Source organism: Drosophila miranda, chromosome XL (assembly GCF_003369915.1).
Source record: "Drosophila miranda strain MSH22 chromosome XL, D.miranda_PacBio2.1, whole genome shotgun sequence".
Taxonomy (NCBI): Eukaryota; Metazoa; Arthropoda; class Insecta; order Diptera; family Drosophilidae; genus Drosophila; species Drosophila miranda.
The window spans coordinates 7299537-7318131 of record NC_046673.1 but is presented as its reverse complement, the minus strand read 5'-3'; the positions used below and the strand labels follow the sequence as shown (position 1 = coordinate 7318131).

Sequence of the window (18595 nt, the reverse complement as noted above, 5' to 3'; positions counted from 1 at the left end):
ATGGATTTATTAGCCGCAGGGCGGGGCGCGTCTCTGTCTCTTAATTAGAAGGGACAGGGGCCCAAAAAGAAGTCAATTCTAATCTTCTTCCATTTCGGTACTCCTTCTTCGGCTTCGCCTTCGGCGTCGGCTGTTTGCGTGAACTGTGGGAATAAGTCGGTGACTCTCCCTCACTCCCTGTCTGGCTGTCAAGACATTTCCTGCAGCAGCAGCAGGTCCGCGTCGGCATCGGCGTCGTCATGGGAAACTAAGCAGCAAACGCAGCAAAACCAAAAGGCAACAACAACAGAGCAAAGAATCACCCCTAACAAAAACAATGAAAAAGCCAGACAGAGACAGAGACAGCGAAAGAATAGCAACAAGTGTTTACCTCTCACATGCACACACACACACACAAACAAACAGAGTGGCCCTGGCGTTATCTGCAATTTAATCTGCATAGAACACAAGCACACCTCTCTCTCTCTCACTCTCGAAGAGTGACCATAAAACTGTCTAAGAGTTGCATTTCCTTGACTGCGGCACCAGCAGCAGCCTTGACAGCCAAAAACAGCAACACAAAAAAAAAACTCAAATTCTTGGCACTAAAACTAAAGCAACAACAACGAGTATCGCAAAACAATGACAACAACAAACGCGCACTTTTCTTGGCTTAACCATTAAGTTTTGATACAATTTGTGCACATATTTTCTTGTTCGTTTCGTATTTAAAAAAAAAATCCAACCGTTAAAACCAAAGAATTGCATAAACGTGCAACGGGCCACGAACACGGACAAGCGACGCTGCGGCCGACCGACGACGTCGCATGGCGCTTCAGAAATGAACTGTAAATCCCACACAGGCAGAGAGCGCCGATCGCAGTCGACAGGTGGGTGAAAGAGAGAGAGAGACAGCCAGCAAGCAGCAGAGAGTCGCAGAGAAGCATATACTCTCTGACTGGCTCTGACAAGTGCCTCTCAAACTGGCCCAACAGGCAGGCCCAGGCAGCGCAGCGCAGCAGCAGAACTTTTTCAAGCGGAACGCAAAGCAGCAGCAGAAGCAGGAAAAGGGGCTGCAAGCAATGCAAAAGCAATGGCAAATAACAACAGCTGACAGCGATGAAGAGCCACGCTACACTGATACCCTCTACCCCACCCAGATCCTCAAATGCATATTTATTAAAATACGTCAAATATTCCGATTAAGCGCATAAAATCCCCTTTAAAAAGAAAACCACGTTTTGCGACTGCCACTTTTTCTGCCACAGCTGTGTTTATAGAAATATATTTTTTGAGACTGCAATTGAAACCTTTCTACACATTTCATGAAATGTTTATGGAATGGAATGTGTATGCGAAGGAAAACAGAAAAAACTCCGATTACATTTGCAATCCATATTCTCCTTTTTAATACCCATGAAATCTGCTGTTTCCCCCGAGGTTTAATATTTCCCATTTTTTTTTTTTGTGTATTTTCAGAGCACCTTTCCAGACTTTAAAGTTGTATAACTTCTAAACCATCTAGGCTACCACTAAAAATCAAATGTGTAATGATAGACATATGTTTAACCTTAATCTAAGAAAAACTCATGGATTTTTAAATATTTTTTTAGCACAGTTTTAAGAGTTAACAACAAAAATACTGCCTATCGCCTCACAACTTATTTGTTTTGTTTTGTTTTTAATTGACTTTTAAACTAAAAATTAATATTTTAACCATTTTAAACCTATTTGGCATCGATTCGATCAATTTTCCTGTGATTTTCCCAAAAAGTTTTCATTCAGAATAAAAGTATTTTTTGTACCAAACTTTATCTCTATATAATTGAAAATATTTAGCCAAAATAAAACTAGAGATAAGTCTTATATTTTTAAATGAAACTCTGTCCACAAACCCCTTCCAAAGACTGTGCATGCCCTGCACATTCCGCTAATATACCGTGGAATGCAAATTTTGCATTGAGTGGAAGAGGAGAAGGAGGTGGAGGTGGAGCTGAAGAAGGAAGAAGAATACATGGCAAAATCGACGACAGGACGTCGCCTGCCATTGTTGCAAGTATTTCTTTTGTTGTTGGTTTTTCTAGGGTGGAGGGGAGTAAAAAAGAAGAAAATGCCAAGAACGATTGACGACAGCGCAAAGCGGAGACCGCGCCTGATAATGATAATGATGAATGGTAATCATCATCATTAACAGTTTCCTTTTCCCCAACAATGGGATTGGATTGGCCTTCTTCTGTATGTATTCTGCAATTGTTTTTGTTGTTGTTGTTGCTTTTCCTGCTTATTGGTCACCTTTTTTTTCTGCTCGCTGAAAAATTCTCTCCGCAATGAAATTAAACGAACTGGAAAGCGCTTCCTTTTCCAGCAGCAAAGCAAAAAATAAAAAAATAACAACAAAAAACTACTCCACAATGCTGGCAGCATAATTAATGAGAGAAAACCAACAGCAACAACAAAAGCCTCGGCAATAGAGTATGGAACTATTTGTGGGCTGTAGTTGTGGCACACTATTTATTGTATTGCTGATTGCTCATAGAAGGGGAGAGAGAGAGCAACAGAGAGAAGGAGAGAGAGAGAGAGTGAGCACACAGCAGTCTCTAGAGTCTCGTAAATGTTTTGTTTCTGGATTTTGCATGGGATTTATAGGGAGATACTTCAGGATACCAGGAGTACCTGGTATTTATCTGGTATTAAAAAAAGTTACATTAAAAAAATATTAAATTAATAAATTTAAAAAAATGTCCATTTTTGACTTGCTTATTAGTCAAGACTATCTGTAAAACATTTTTTCTACTAATATATGATATATGGAGTACCTATTCATTTTCCAAATTAATGAATGTAAAAACCTTTCCTTTTTTTTAACGATTTTTGACCATTATTTGGGTTTTTTTAGGACAAGTCCATATTTTAGCAAGGGAAAAATTGTATCATGAATTATATTTCTTAAAAATAAATAGTAACAAAAATAGAAAAAAAAAGAAAATATAATAAAAAAAAAATAGAATATGAAAAATTAAATTAAAAATATAGAATATATAAATATATAAAAAAATATAGAACAAAATAGAATCAAAAAGAATCAACAATAGAACACAAAAAAAAATAGAATACAAAAAATAGAATATATAAATATAGAATGAAAAAAATATAATACAAATAATTTAGAGTAAACAAAAATAGAATAGAAAAAAATGGAATAAAAAAAATTTTAAAAATAGAATCAAATCAAATAAAACAAAATAGAATGTAAAAAATAGAACACAAAAAAATATACATAGAATAAAAATAAATAAAATAGAAAAAAATAGAACTAAAAAATTAAAAAATAGAATAAAATCAAATAAAAAAAAAATACCAAAAAAAAATAAAAACAATTATATATTATAACAATATTATAGTTAAGTTTCAATAAATTCCGAAAATCATATCGAAATGGTAATATCGATAATAAATCGATAATACGGAAATGTGTGTGTTTTTATTGATTTTTGAATTTTTTGGTTTCGGTGCTTCTTTCCATGGAAATGATCATACTCGTGCTTACACACACACACACACATATATATATGTATGTATGTGTAGGTATCGGTGGGCAAACGTTACTCGATTTCCTGTGCAGCGTTGCGTTTCGATTGCTTTTTGGGTTTGTTTGTTTATTGTCTGTTTATAAGTCTCGTGTTGGGGCTTCTTGGGGAGCTCTAATTGCATTTAATCAATCACTCAATCGCACCTTACATCAATCAAAAGCTTAACTGAATTGAGCCATCAATGGCTTCCATTTTCCATTCGTAATTAAATCTCCACCTTCTCTTCTCTCTATTCATTCTCTCTCTCCGTTCATTCGTTCACTCGTGCGTTTCGTTCTATGGCTCTCCAACTGTAGGGGCATTAGCAACAAAAGCCGAAAATCGCTTTGTCATCGGCCGAAAGGAGAGCACGCCACTAATGAGCAATTGGCAGCAGCAGCAGCTCCGCTCATGGGAGGCATGCATGATGGGATGGGATGGGATGGGGTGGACAGACAGAGCCACCGATTCCCATCAACCATCACCCATTACCCATTACCCGTTCCCCCCCCCCTGGATTCCTCTCGTCTCTCGTCGTCGCTTCATTATCTAAAGTACATATCTTGTGCTCTCCCGAACGATCTTCAGCTGGTCTCGTTTTGAATACCCTTCAATGTCCCATTCGTGCGGGCATATGTGACACGATATTCTGGATGGCGTATGGGGGGGCAGGATGGGAGCCTAAAATCTCTGGAGTAGGGTGTATCTGTATCTTCTATTGCATTCGAATGCCATTCATTCTGTTTGGCTCGTTTCGAGAGTCTTGCGTGTTCAAGTCCAAGAGCTGCTTGACTGGTCCATTGTTTCCGCTTCTCTCTCTCTCGCTCTCCCTCTTCATGTTTCGACTGTGCTTAAAACAATAGAAGACACACATAGATACACCTTTGCACACATATGTACATATGTATGTGTGTACACAAATCGGTGTGAAGTTCGTTCACCATTTCACCTAATTTTCGATGGGTTTTTGTTTTGATTTGTGTGTTCGGTTCCATTTTGTGATCTGTCTGCTCTCTGCTGCTCTCTCTCTCTCTCTCTCTCTCACTCTCTTTATCTCGATTGAAACAATTTTCTTTGTTTGATTCAACAGAAGGGGCGTGCCAGGTGGAGGATGCACTTGCTCCGCTTCGATTGGCATTACCCACCACGTGGGCCACGCTCGTTTCCGCTCCGTTGACCTCAAGGTCACAACACACTCCCTCCCCAGCTCACTCTTTCTCTTCCCGGCAATAACTAGAAAACTCTCTTTGTCTCTTTTTCTCTATAATTGAGTTCAACCTTTTTATCTCCTTTTAAAAACCACAATTTATCTGGCGCCACCTAGCGTGTAAGCGTGCAATCACACAGTAGAGCCTTCTGTTGGCAATACAAGCAACTACTATGATTTGTTTTCCAGTCAATCTAAAACTGTAATTGGAGGATTTCTCAAGTCCTGGAACCTGTTCTAAATATTAATCAAAAAATTAATTTCGAAATTAATTTGTATTATAAAAACTAAAAATAAGAGTTATTTATTTGATTATTATTAAAATTCATAGTTTTGATTGGAAACAACAAAAAACTCTTACTTTTAATTTTTATAACAGAAATTATGAAATAAAAAATTAATTTGTGAAACAAAAATTCATATTTTTGAATTTGTTTCAAGCTCGAACTGAGATTCTCCTCCAACCAGCTGCTGGCGCCACCTACACAGCCTAGTCACTAAACTTCGAGTGCGCCATCTGCCGCCAATGTACGACTTCGGATCTGTCTAGATGGCGGCACTTGTTGAGATACATTGTTTAGACACAATTTCCCGGCTTATCTTTTGTTTTGTTTGCGTTTTGGTTTTTGGTGGCGGCGTGCGAGGGGCGGGGCCGCCCCATCGCTCGACATAAATAATTGATTAGTTGGTAGCATTTGGGGCCCTACGGTCGCCCTATTTTTGTGGCTTGCAACATCGATTGATAAGATATGCCGCCTCTCCCTCGCCCTCACCCACTGCCTCTGCCACCCCCTTTCTATGGGAGGTTCAAACTGGAATCTCTGCATTCTGAGCAGCTTGCCACAGTGCCACATCACGATCCACTGCACCCATGGCATGTGTCGGCCATGGGCTTGCATTTCATTTGTCAATTGTTGTCGGTTGTCGCTTGTCGGTTGTCGTTGCCGATGTCCCCTCTCCTGGCCGTTCAACTGGGTCATCTGCGGCATGCCTTACCTTACCACCAATTCTCCTGCCGTTCCTGCCTCTCCCTCTCCACTTGCTCTAGTATCGCTTCTCTCACTCTCTTTTCCTTCATTCCATTCAATTAGCTCTTATCTCTGGCGCGCTGTTCTGGGGTTTTTTTTCGCTCTTACCTAAAAGTAAATAAAAACGAAACAAAAACAAAGCATATTAGTATTTTTGGTTTTTTTTTTTGTTTTTTGGGGTAGGCTTGGGGCAAAGTGGGACACATATCGCGGCGCGTAACCCAATTTTCTCCAATAAAAAGATACCAAATAAATAATAATAATAATTATAACCAGGTTAAGTGATAACAAAAATGTTTGTTCTGCTTAATTTTGTAAATATATATTTTTGTTGTATTTTTATTTCGAGTGCTACGCGTATAAAAAAGTTATGTTCGGGTTAAATAATATATTTAATAAATTTTGTAAATATTTGTATTAAATTTGTTAATTTATTTATGTATTATGCTTTTTTTTTCGAGTTCCACGCGTATAAAAAAGTTGTTTTAAATAATATATTAAATAAATTAGTTACCCCGAAACTAATTTATTTAATATATTATTTAAATATTTGTATTAAATTTGTTCATTTAATATTTTTATATTTATGTTGTATTATTATTTTTATTTATTATAATTATTATTTATTATTATTATTATTATTTATTATTTTTATTTATTATTTTTATATATTATTTTTATTTATTATTTTTATTTATTATTATTACTATTTATTATTTATTTTGTATGTTTTTTATTAATTTTTTGTTGTTGATTTTAATGAAGTTTTGGCCAATTCCCATTGATTTCATTAAATAAACCAATTCATTTAATCTTTATACACAAAAACATACTTATATTTGTAGAAATACTCGTGTTTAAGTTTTAGATAAATATTAAAGATCCCCCTGCGCCTCCTGCGCCTCCTGCGCCTCCTCCTCCTCCTCGTGTATCTTTTTCTGTGGCTGGGTTGAAAGGCATCTCCCCGCCTTTTGCCAACTGTTTTAGGCTATATTACATCCTGTTTTTCAGAAAGGAAACTCTTTGTCTTTATCTTTATCCCCAACTCTGTCTCTCCCTCTCTTTATTTCTATCTGTTTCTCTATCGCTTTCTTTTGATGGACAACATGGATGGATTATTGGCGTTCGCCGCCGGACATCTTATCAACTTTATTTTTTCCCTGTGACACATACAATTTATTCTCTCTCTCTCTATCTATCTATCTATCTGTCTATCTTTTGCTAATTTTGTATGGGTCACCCTGTAAATAGTATTAGAGTCTTTCTACCCTTCATTTCAGGTGCTCGACCCCTTAGATCCCTTAATTTGATAATAGAAGTACATTCCTGTAAATAAATATAGCAAATAAATTATATATAAATACATATTTATGCCTATACTATATATACAAATTTATTATATATTTATTTAGGCATACAAATAATAAAAAATATATTCCCCTTGGTAATCGAAGTGTCTTGGGCCCTGAAATATTTTCCCCCTCCCCCACTCCTCCTCTACCCTCCCCCTCCCCCTCAGCCCACTCCTCCCCTGTCCCCCATTGGTTGGAAAACATTTCTGTGACTTCAAATGAAAGCCACGCAGAAGGGGGGAAGGGCATGCATTGAGAGCATTGCCCCACACCACACCACACCGCACCACACGACACCCCTCGCCCTCCGCTGCCACCAACTTGTTGCATTACCCTACCTGCCTCCCTGCCTCCCTGCCTCTACCCTGCTGCTTTTGCCCCTTAATTCTCTTCCTCCCTCCCTCCCTCCCTCCCGCCACATGCCACACAATCTGACTTCTTCCACGTCTCATTTCATTTGACACTCGCTGAATCTCTCCCCTTGTGTGGCTTCCCCCCCACTCTCTCACCCCTCCACTCCTCCCCCCCTCTTAAGTGGATTTGCTGTTGCTGCCACTGCCACTGCGTGCGCTTTATTAGCCGCCGTGCACCAGTTGGCGTCTTGTCTGGGGTCTCGTCTTTTGTGGCAGCAGCAAAAAGAGAGAGAAAGAGAGAGAGAGAGGGGTGGGGGGGTCGTGTGCGACACAGAGAGAGAGAAAAAAAATGTTTTTCTAATGTCAAAGACACGATCAATTACAAGCGGCTTAAGTCGGTGGCTCGTGACTCGTTTTTGCTGTTGCTTTTGTTGCTGTCGTGTGTTGCGGGTGGGGCTCCTCCCTCCCCCCCGCTCCCCAGTAATGATGGGAGTTGCAACTCCCTCCCGTTGCTGCACGGCACTCTGATTTGACACGCAGTCCGCGCAGGAAACGTGAGAGGAATCGCCAGTGTCAGCGTGGGAGGAGAGGGCGGGAAAGCGGCAGAGGGAGGATCTGGTTTAGAGGGAGGTTAAGGGTGGAGGAGGCGGAGAGCCCAACCCAAAGCCAAAGCCAAACCCCTCCCTAGACATTTTTTAGGGAACGTCTGTCGTCTGCCGTCTGGCTTTATTTATGGATCGACTTGCTCTGAATATTAATATCGAGGAGCGGTGCGGGTGGGGGGAGAAGATTAGCTTAGATCCTGGTGCCCCAAGCGCGTTTCATGCTAGAAATCTGTTACAGATCGGTCGGGGGTATGACGATATTCCAAAACATGCGACTTTTGAGTCCCCAAAGGGATTCAGCACCTCCTTCGACTGTTCGGTAACCCTCTTTATTGGCATTACACCCCCTCGAGGGCACATGAGTTATCAGAACTTTCCATAAAAGAAATAAATACAATCTCCCTATCTTAGATCGAAAACTTGTGGGAAGATTCAAGAAACGAAATTGGATAAGCCAAAAATTAAGGGAAAATAATACAAATATTGAGACACCTAAAGAAACCTGCCAGATACTTATTAAAAGTATTAAAAGCCAAAAAGAATTATAAAGGTGCCCAGAAATAATACTAGAAATGACTAATTTACCAAAAAAAAATAAAATAAAATATTTAAGCTGTTAAAAAGTATTTTTTTTTTTTTCATAACAAAACTACTAAAAATTGTAGGGTAGGAAAATCATTATATTTAAAAGCCTAACTATGTGAACTCCATGTGACTAGCGCCTTAACAGAAAGTAGAAATACTTTCGCGTTAGGAATACATATATAAAAAAAAAATAATTAGTTAATTAATTAATTAAGTGGAGTTCAAATTAATTGGAATGCAAAACTTGAAGTGTGCCTGACATTGACTCTGAAGTACAAAAGGATCTACCTTCTTTTATAAGGGTTTAAGTTTTATTAAAAACAAATAGTTAAGGATTTTTAATTTTTTTATTTTTTATTTGAATATAAAATATTATCACAGATACTGTTTAATAGCGGCTTAAACAACAGTCACAATAATTAGGGAATAAAAGTTTGCGTTCGGTTCGGCGCGTCATGCAGCAGTGCCCCTCGATCGGGAGGCTGCGTTTATTGCATCGCCTCTTGAAAGAAGCAGTCAACGTCTAACAATTTCATGGGTGGTTCTCGAATACTTATAATCTTAAAGGGTGTCACATAAAGTGGAAAACAAAAGAACATAAAAAAACGTTAGATCATGTCCTGGTCTAATGATTCGGCACTATTTGGTCCATTCATTCATTCATTCATTCGTCATTCGTCATTCGCTTTTCGATGTTTTTTGGGCAAGTCATTTAGCGCCAACGTAACAAATCCGACCAAAAGGTGACCCAGAGACAGCTCTCGTGCCACACTCGACTCCCCGGCACTCCATTCCCCTCCCCTCTACTCCCCTCTGCTGATTCCCATCTTCCACTAAGTGGAATCGACTAGTACAGTGGTGCCCATAGACTTAAGCCAACAGAAACTACACCACGAATTTAAAGGAAAATCAAGAAAAGTTTTTATTTTACAGCTCCAATTTTTTTGTTTCAAATTAGTTCTATATGTTAGTGTTTTAATACAACAATAAAAAAGTTATGAAAGCTGGTTTAAAAAGCTAAAATTTGCCCAGTATTCCTTGTATTTTTAATAAATTTACTTTAATATTGAGTGGTATGACCTTTCTGCTTAAGAACAGTGGAGAAACGCTTTGGTATTGAATCTAAAAGACGGGGGCACTGTTGTACAGCAAATACACTATTTTTTACTCTTTTTGGGGAAGGAACGCAGACGACTGCCTGCCCCATCTACCCCTTCCTCCTAGGGTGTCCCAAAATCACGAATAAAAAGACAAACGATAAACGAAAATCGTATCGGATATTGCGCAAGCGCCATTTTCTTGTTTCTTTTTTTATTTCTTTTTTGTGTTTTGTTTTAATGTGTGTGAATTTCCGCAATGCCATGTCCCCAGGGGGGTGGGGGGCTAGAGGGGTTAGAGTGCGGGTCAGGCCGCGGCAGGTCAACAAAAGTTCATTACAAAAGCTTCGTCTTCGTTTTCGTTTTCCTCTGTCCAATTATTGAGTTATGCAAAAGCATCGCTCGAGAGCGAAGAGAGAGCGAGAGAGAGAGAGAAGACAATACGACGGAAACGCATTGCGATGTGCTTTTCAAGGCGAACAGGCCACAGCTGAGGCGGAGGCTGAGGCTGGAGTCGCAGCATCACTCAATCAATCAATCAATCAATCAAGCGAGTAAGTGTGCTGTGCTCTCCCTCTCGCTCTCGCTCCAGCACCCGTCAAGCAAACAAAGAGATAAAACCCAAACAATAAACGGTGCATTGGGAATTCCTCTCTCGCGCGCTCTCGCTCTCTCGCTGATCCCTTTTTTTTTTGCTGCTGCTGCTGTTGGTGGGAGAGAACAAAAGCACAGATCCAAGAATGAGATGAAGAAGCAGAAGACGAAGACGGGCATATGGGCGTGCCTGCCTGCCTGCGTGTGCGTGTGTGTGTGTGTGACAGCCACAGGTATCCAAAACAATATAATTTATTGTTTGCGGAATTGAAAGGGCGAAACGACATCCAGAACGCGAGCGCGCAGGGTGGGGGGATGTCGCATGACACACACACACACAGAGAAGGGAGGAGGGGGTGCAGTGAACACTGATAAAGAAAGGTAGGGGGAGAGAGCATCGCAAATGTTTGTCCCACTGTAGTTCGGTAGAAAGCGTTAAATGAAAGCCTCCTTTCATCCGCACAAAACGTTGAGACGGGCCCCGGCCCCGGCACGGGGGCAACAAACAAAGGGATCGCGATTTCATGCTAAACGACACTTGATGCTGAGGAGTACAGTACTCCCGGGCCAAAGAACAATCACACAACAAACAAGCCTTTCTATGCCATCTATACCACCATATCATCTTCCCTTTGAAAGCCCAAACGCTGACGCAGGCCCTCTATTCCAGTTCTAGGAAATTCCATCAATGATCCAGGCGACAGGCGACAGGCACATTAAAAAGAGATTACACGCAGTTTATGGCAGCGGCAGGGAGAAATGAGTGCCTGTCGGTGGTGTGCGACGTCTATGAGGTGGATTACGGCCCGCCAGAGAACCGCAAAGTCAGGAAGCAGGAAATCGCCTAAGAATATTTTCTAAAAAGGCCCTGAAAAGGCTCTGAACCCCTCAAGCCCCAATAAAAATAAATAAAAATATATATGTACATATAATACAAAAAAAAAAGCCTCAACTATGACAAACCTTTTTTTCTCAAACTGTTTTCTTTATAGAAATAAATTGTTTTGTATTTTTTGTTGTTGTTGTTGTGGCTTTTTGTTCATGGAAGTGAAATTAAAAGCCCAAAAATGGTTACAACAGAGAAGCCGAGCAAAGGAAATGAAATAAATGGAAAGTCTTTGGTGACTTTTAAACAATAAATAATTGTTGCACGCAAAGAGACACCAAAAGAGATAGAAGAAAAGTGGACTATGGAAATTGTTTGTCCGGGTGTACCGACCATATGTATTTGTTGACTAATCAGAAACCGAACGGAACCGAACCGAAAGCGCGTCTCTCTCTCTGGTTTCCGTTTACCGTTTAACCACAGATGTACCCGTTCCTTGCTCGCTCTCGCCAATTGCATGGCGGATTCAAGATTCAAAGAAATTTCCCCTTGGAAAAGGGCATTTATTTGTAGTTTTTTTTTTTTGCTATGAAATTTCAAGGCCAAAGCTCTTGTTGTTGTTGTTGCGGCATGTGGGTGCCCACAAGTCGAACACGCGCTCAATTGGAACACCGCCGCGTCGTCGTCGCTGTCCGCCATTTGCCGAGTTTGTCGCCTCAGTCTTTTGTAAGCACAAAAGAGAGACAGCGCGACAAGAGAGCGACAACATGGAATGCAAAGAGAGAGAAAGAGAGAGAGAGAGAGAGAGAGAGAGAGATGGCGAGATCATCGCCCCCGCCGCAAATTATTTAATTAATTAAGCGCGCAGCAGGGGTATGGGGGAGGGGGGCGGCCACACGGCAAAATGCGCAATTTTTTTTTCTTAGGCGTGGCACACCTATCCCATGCGGGTGCGAAAGAGAGAGAGAGGGGGTTTAACGTTGCGGTTCTCGCTTTGCCTTTTTGCTTGCACGTGCAGCGCCTACGAAAATCGTTCACAGTCCGAGAATACGTCTCGAGTTCTTGCATTTATAATCGAACACAAGCCATGGCACAGATATACTCTCTTACAAGCCACAATTACACGGTATAAACCACAAGCAACAAGAATGTAAAAAAAGCAAAAACAAAACCAAAGCCGCCAAAGCCGCGCCACCGCCTCCCTCCCTCCCTGAGCGGCATCTTCGGCACTCTTCGGAATCGGGCAACCTTTGCCGATGGCCTTCATCAGCATTCTTGCGCTCGCTCTCCCTCTCCCTCGCTCTCTCTCTCCTGTCTTGCCGTGCTCCTAACTCTCTTTCGGATGATTCATTTTTTTTTTTTGTTATTAAAGTTTCGCCTGAGTTTTTGTTAGAGGGAAACACCTGGATAAATACATAGGAAATACATACGATCCGACTCATTTTTTAGGTGCTAATGTGAGTCAACGCACATACGACTCTCGCATGCGGCCCCACAAATTGTTTGTGTACATAATTTGTTAATATTAATGACAGCCGATTGTTCCCCTTGATTTCAAGAATTACTGTACACGATTTTGCTCCTAGATTTTGCTCCTGTGTGTCTGGGTGCCTGACCTTACACAAAGCTCTCTCGAGCGCTCTCTCTCTCTCTGCCGCTGCCTGTACTGCTTGGAAAGCTCTGCTTTAATAACCGTTAATTCAATGCACTCGATACTGAAGCCAGCTCATTAGAGGGCATAACAGGCAGAACGAAATATATTTGTCATTATTTTTTATCACCGAAACGTGAGCGACGTTCTGGGTTTGAGATTTTTGCGATTTTTGTTACAAAAAAAGAAATAAAAATCTTTTTTAGCAGAGGTTTTCTTTCAACGAAAGAATCGAATGCGGAGAGAGGGAGAGAGAGTGCGTGCTTTATGACGATGACTGGTCATGGGGCTGGGCTATATGGCTATATGGTATGTTGACCCAAGAGCCAACCCTTTTGGCAAACACTGGACATACGAGAGGGCATATATCAGACATGTGCGATCGGTTGAACGCTTTTATGGGGTTTACACAACATGCCACATGCCCCATGCCCCATGCATATATGTACTACCCGTAATGGCCCAAAGCTTCTCTGTTTATATGCTGCAAACCGTGCCTATTTTGCGCTTACTCATTTCCCAAAAACGTCACGTTGTTGCACACCAGAATGTGGAGCCAAGTGGGGCGTGAGATGCAACTGGGACTGTGGACTGTGGGACTCTGGGACTGGGAGATCAGGACCACGCCCACTTTGGACAACGGACCGCCACAGATCGCTGCATTGTTGGGCCTTTGTTTGTTTTGTTGTTAATTCCGTTTGTTCAAAGCCCCAAACAAACAAAAAAAAAAAAACAAATTAATATATATACTAATAAAACTAGTCAACAGGCGAAACGAAACAACAACAAGAATACAATTTAATTTTAAAGTTTTTAAAGTCTCAATTTCCAAGAAATTTTTTTTGGAAACACGAAAAATCTAGTCGATAATTGAGGAAAATTAATGAAAATCTTTCAAAAGTAAAGTGAATTTATAGTAAAAATTTGTTATAAAACAAAAACATTTCAGATAATGATAATCATATACCGTAAAAGAGGTAAAGGTCAAGGTACCGCCTCCATTCCGCCTCCATTCATCCGATGATAAGCTCAAGAAATAAATGAAGGTTGAAGGTGAAGAAACCCTCGTGCACTTGACCCGTGGTTCCACTTCAATGGAGCTCGCTCCATTGCCCCCCTGGAAAGCCCTCTCGAATTATGGCTGCAACGAGGGGGCGGGGGAGCGTGTTTCCGGGTTCCATGCTTCCGCTTTTTGGGCAAACGTAACGTCAATAGTTGAACAAATTAATTTGCTGTTTGCATTGCTGTTGCCAAGCAGTTGCATGCCACAAAAACAGCAGCTGTCCCACCACCAACAAACCCCTCCCCCTAATCCCACCCTAATTTCAATGGCAGGCGCCCGGGTATCCGGGGATCCTTAGGCGCTACCGAAAGGTAGACATCGACTGCATCCCAAAAGCGGAAGCATAAAACGCAACCAAAAGCCATCTGGAGCACACACACCACCGCACCGCACCGCACCGCACCCAAACACCACGCCACAGGAATATGCTATACGACCTACTCTTACGACTAGAATATACCCCGTCAGAGGTATTCCGATCTAAACGGATGCGAGGGGGACCGTCAGGAAATATTCCCATTAGAGATCCCGCCAGGAACTAGGATTATACGAAAAATATACTACTCCTTCGCTTATTCTTTTTAAAAATACCTTTTTATATGCTTAGATTTATCGAATCTTTAATGCTACACGCGTCACGCGTCATACGACAGCGCCCTTCGGTCGTAGCAGGTCTTAGATCTCCTCAGATCGAAGCAGAAAATGCTGATAATACCAGTCGAGAGCCCACAAATCCCAGATGAGACACGGCATACCCTGCAGGGCCGGGAATAGGGCATGGAAAGGGGAACGGGAAGGGGAACGGGACAGACACCCACACACGTGCGTGCGCGTGTCCGAAAATAGATACTCAATTAGTGTGGCAATAAAACGTTTTGTAATTCTAGAATGGAACGTATATCCCCCGCCCCCCTCCAAATGCCCCTCCTGCAGGCATCCACAAAAAAAAAAAATCGTGCAATCGTGCGAGGCGGCAGCCAAATGGAAGTCAAATAGAAACATACCTCAATTCCATCTTTATCCCTTGACTTTTTCACCTCCTCCTTCTTTTGTCCCCACCCCTCCCCTTGCCCACCCCCAGCGGCCATTGAGAAAAGAGTTTTCCACAGTTTGAAAGAGGAGGATTTCCATTAGGTTTCCAGTCAGAACCGAGACCTAGACCGAGTGGCACTGCCGCACGTAAATTACTCTTATTTTGGAGGATTTTTCCTCTTCCATTTCTTAGAATTTCACAATTCAATTGAGGTTTTTGTCTGCCAATCGATGGATATTGTATATATTTTGTTGAGTTCTAATCGATCGATAGAGCGAATGTGGGCGATAGCCCCAATGAATATTTCTTTTCTGTGGCGAGTGGGTGTCGCTGTGGAAATTATTTTCAATTACCAGAAGATATAAAGAGAGACAAAAACAAAAACAAAAACACACATCAAAACCGTAATTCAATTGAATTTTTCGCTCCTAATTTGGTATCTGGATTGCCACAGACAGAGAGAGACGAGAGAGCCAGACAGTGAATCAGCAAAGCCCACAATGCACTGCCAATAATAATAATAATAATAGTATCTACAGATATGTATCTACTAGTAGAAAGAAAAAAAGTGACGCTATAAGTACGTTCGGGCCAGTCATTACATGCATGTACAGACATACATATATTTGTACGTGGAATGGTATATACATATATGTATATTTATATGTGTATACCTTCAGGTGGCTGTCATGACAACCGACAAAACAGAAACAGAAACAAAAACGATTATTATTACGAGTATAGGCCACTGCAATCGCTGGGGGTTGCCCTGTTCTGTAGTACAGTGCTACCTGACGGTTGATGGCTGATGGCTGGAGGAGGAGGAATGTCCCCTGACGCTGCGTGTCTGCCACTTGAAAAATAGACTCATTTTCTTATAACACTTTTCTGGTTTTGTTTACATTTCTTCTAGAACGGTTCTTGCCTGACCTATGACCTGCAGGCAAGGCTCGTTTTGCCATCAAAGAATATTTGTGGAATTTTTTAGAGACTTTAGTATGTGAGAATATTATTATTGGAAGCCACAAGGGTGGAGGGTGATTTACTCTATATTTTAAAAATGTATACCCATAATAAAAATAATAAAATAATAATAAATAATGATAATAAATTATAATAATAAATAATAAAAATAAATAATAATAAAAATAAATAATATTAATAATAAATAATGATAATAAATAATAATAATAATAAATAATGATAATAAATAATAATAATAATAAATAATAATAATAAATAAATAATAACAATTAATAATAATAAAAATAATAAATAATTCAAATATATATTTATCTTTAGAGCCCATGGAAAACGATAAAATGCCACTTTTAAATTTAAAAATTTGAAATTGAATTGAAAATTTAAAAAAATATGAACAATTCAAAGTACTCTCCACTCATCCAGCCTAATTTTTGTCTCATTTTTATAGTTAAAAAATAAGTATTTAAATACAAAATAAATATTATTTTTTGTTTATTTATTTATTTAATTATTTATTATATATTTTATTATATAATATTATAATAATAATATATATAATATAATATTTTATATATTATATTTATTTTATTATTATTTTGTTTTTATTATTATTATTCATCTTTTTATTATATATATTTATATATTATATTTATTTATTTATTTTCCGCTAGACCTTTTTTGGCTTTATAGCAATGCCCTGCACTGTACTTTTATTTTGGTAAAGCAAAAAAATTGATTTTCTTCTAGAAGGAAAGGAAGAAGAAACAGAGAGGGAAGAGGGGGAGGGGAAGGAAAAGAGATTAGATAACAAAAAAATAGATATACCTAGCAGGCAGGAAAATATAATATAATGGAATAGAACTAGAATTAGAGGTAGTTTGAGGCAGGTCGTAAAACATCTGCCATGGTTTTGGTTTTGGTTTTGGTTTTGTTTTTGTTTTTGGTTCCGGTGTCTCCCCCCCTTTTGAGCCTCATAATTGGCTTTCATTTGTCCATGGTTTTTGCTTTTGCTTTTTAAATACTTTAAATATTTTTGCCTCGTTAGAGAATCAAAGAAAAAGAATGAAGGAGAGCAAAAGGGAGGCAAAGAAAGGCAATGGGAACCTGCTTCCCTATATATGCCGTAATCTATCCCCCAGTTTGGGTGTAGAATCCATTCAGATCCGATCCAACCCCCCTCCGAGCCCCCCTCGAAAAGGAATTCCATGCGAAATTCCATGAAAACTTCTCAAGGTGTTTGCTGCTTGGTTTTATTGATTGTTTCGTTGCCCCCACTCCCCCCCCCCCCCCCACCCCGCTCCGCTCCGCCTGTACTCATTGTCGTTCCACATTCCACACAGTGCCCAGTCCCCCCCACCCCTCCCTCCGCGCAACGCCTTCATTCTCCATATGGGAGGTGCTGGCTGCTACCATATTTTCATTCTAATTATTGGAGGGGGGGGGGGGGGTCTTAAACCAATTAGAGCGCACTCAAAATACACTAACAATTAGTGGGGGGGGGGAGGGGGGAGCGGTTGTAGAAAAATCTACAAATTTTTAGTGCAAAAAATACATCTATGAAAGAGACAGAGACAGAGAGAAAGAGAGAGAGAGAGAGCGTTGGATATTTCTCGTTATGACTGAACAAAAAAAAATGTACAAATTCTTCAAAAACTGGTTTTCTGCTGCCGTCTGCTGCTGTTGCCACTTAATGCCAAGAATTTCAGCAGCAGCGGCAGCAGCAGCCCCACACAGAAACAGAGAAAGAGACAGAGAAAGAGACAGCGACAGAGACAAGCGAAAAATGCTCAATGAATTTTTTTGTTGTTGCTAAGCTTTGCGTTTGATGTCCCCCCTCCGCCTCACCCGTGGAAAAAGGGTATCTGCTAGTCGGCAAATTGCAAATTGCACGACGAGATGGCACGGGGAGGACAGTCCCTACCCCTTCCCCCTTGCCCCTTGCCCCCAAAACAGAGCGGGCTTTTATTTTTTTTTTGATAAGAAACGTCGAAACGCCCACTAAAGCGGCGCTCGAACAAAGGAGCTCTAAGGGGGAGATCGTGGAATCAAGGGAACGGATTAAAAATATTTTTTAAAAAAATCTTAAAAATAAAAATAATAAAAAATAAATAAAGAAGGATTGTTTCATTTACATTTTCGACAATTCAATATTAAAAATTATTAATTAAAAAAATATAAAATAAATATATTTTTTTAATTAATTATTTTTAATTATTAAAATTTAATATTTAAAATATACATATATACAAATATATAACATTTGTAGGAAATATGTATATTTAATTCAAATATGGAAAATCGAATATTCCATTTAAATATTTCTCTCTGAGAAAAATAAATATATAAATATTATGCCAGTGGAAATTGTAAAAGAAGGATTGTTTTATGTACGTTTTCGACAATTCAATATGTAAAATAATTAATTCAAAAAATTTAAAATAAATATATTTGTTGAATTAATTACCTATTTTTTATTTTTTAATTACTAATATTTAATATATGAAATATATATAAAAATATAAAAAACTCTTTAAAGTAAAAAAAAATATATGTATTACATTTGTAGGATATATTTTATTCAAATATGAAATATATTAAATTATCTATATATATTTTATATTTAAATTTGAATAATAACTTTGAAAAATCGAATATTTCATTTAAATATT

The 18595-nt window shown here is 39.3% G+C and overlaps 1 protein-coding gene across 4 annotated transcripts in view; it reads right to left on the bottom strand.

The window, feature by feature from the left end:
* LOC108157354 (partitioning defective 3 homolog) overlaps positions 1-18595 on the bottom strand; it is a 42360-nt gene that overhangs the window by 20411 nt on the left and 3354 nt on the right. For 2 of the 4 annotated variants that reach the window (XM_017289379.2, XM_033389943.1), the window contains exon 1: positions 726-825. The exons of the other annotated variants lie outside the window; for them this stretch is intronic. The gene's annotated coding sequence lies outside the window, so the exon portion shown is untranslated. Of the gene's footprint in view, positions 1-725; positions 826-18595 lie in introns of those variants that run through there. 4 annotated transcript variants of the gene reach the window in all.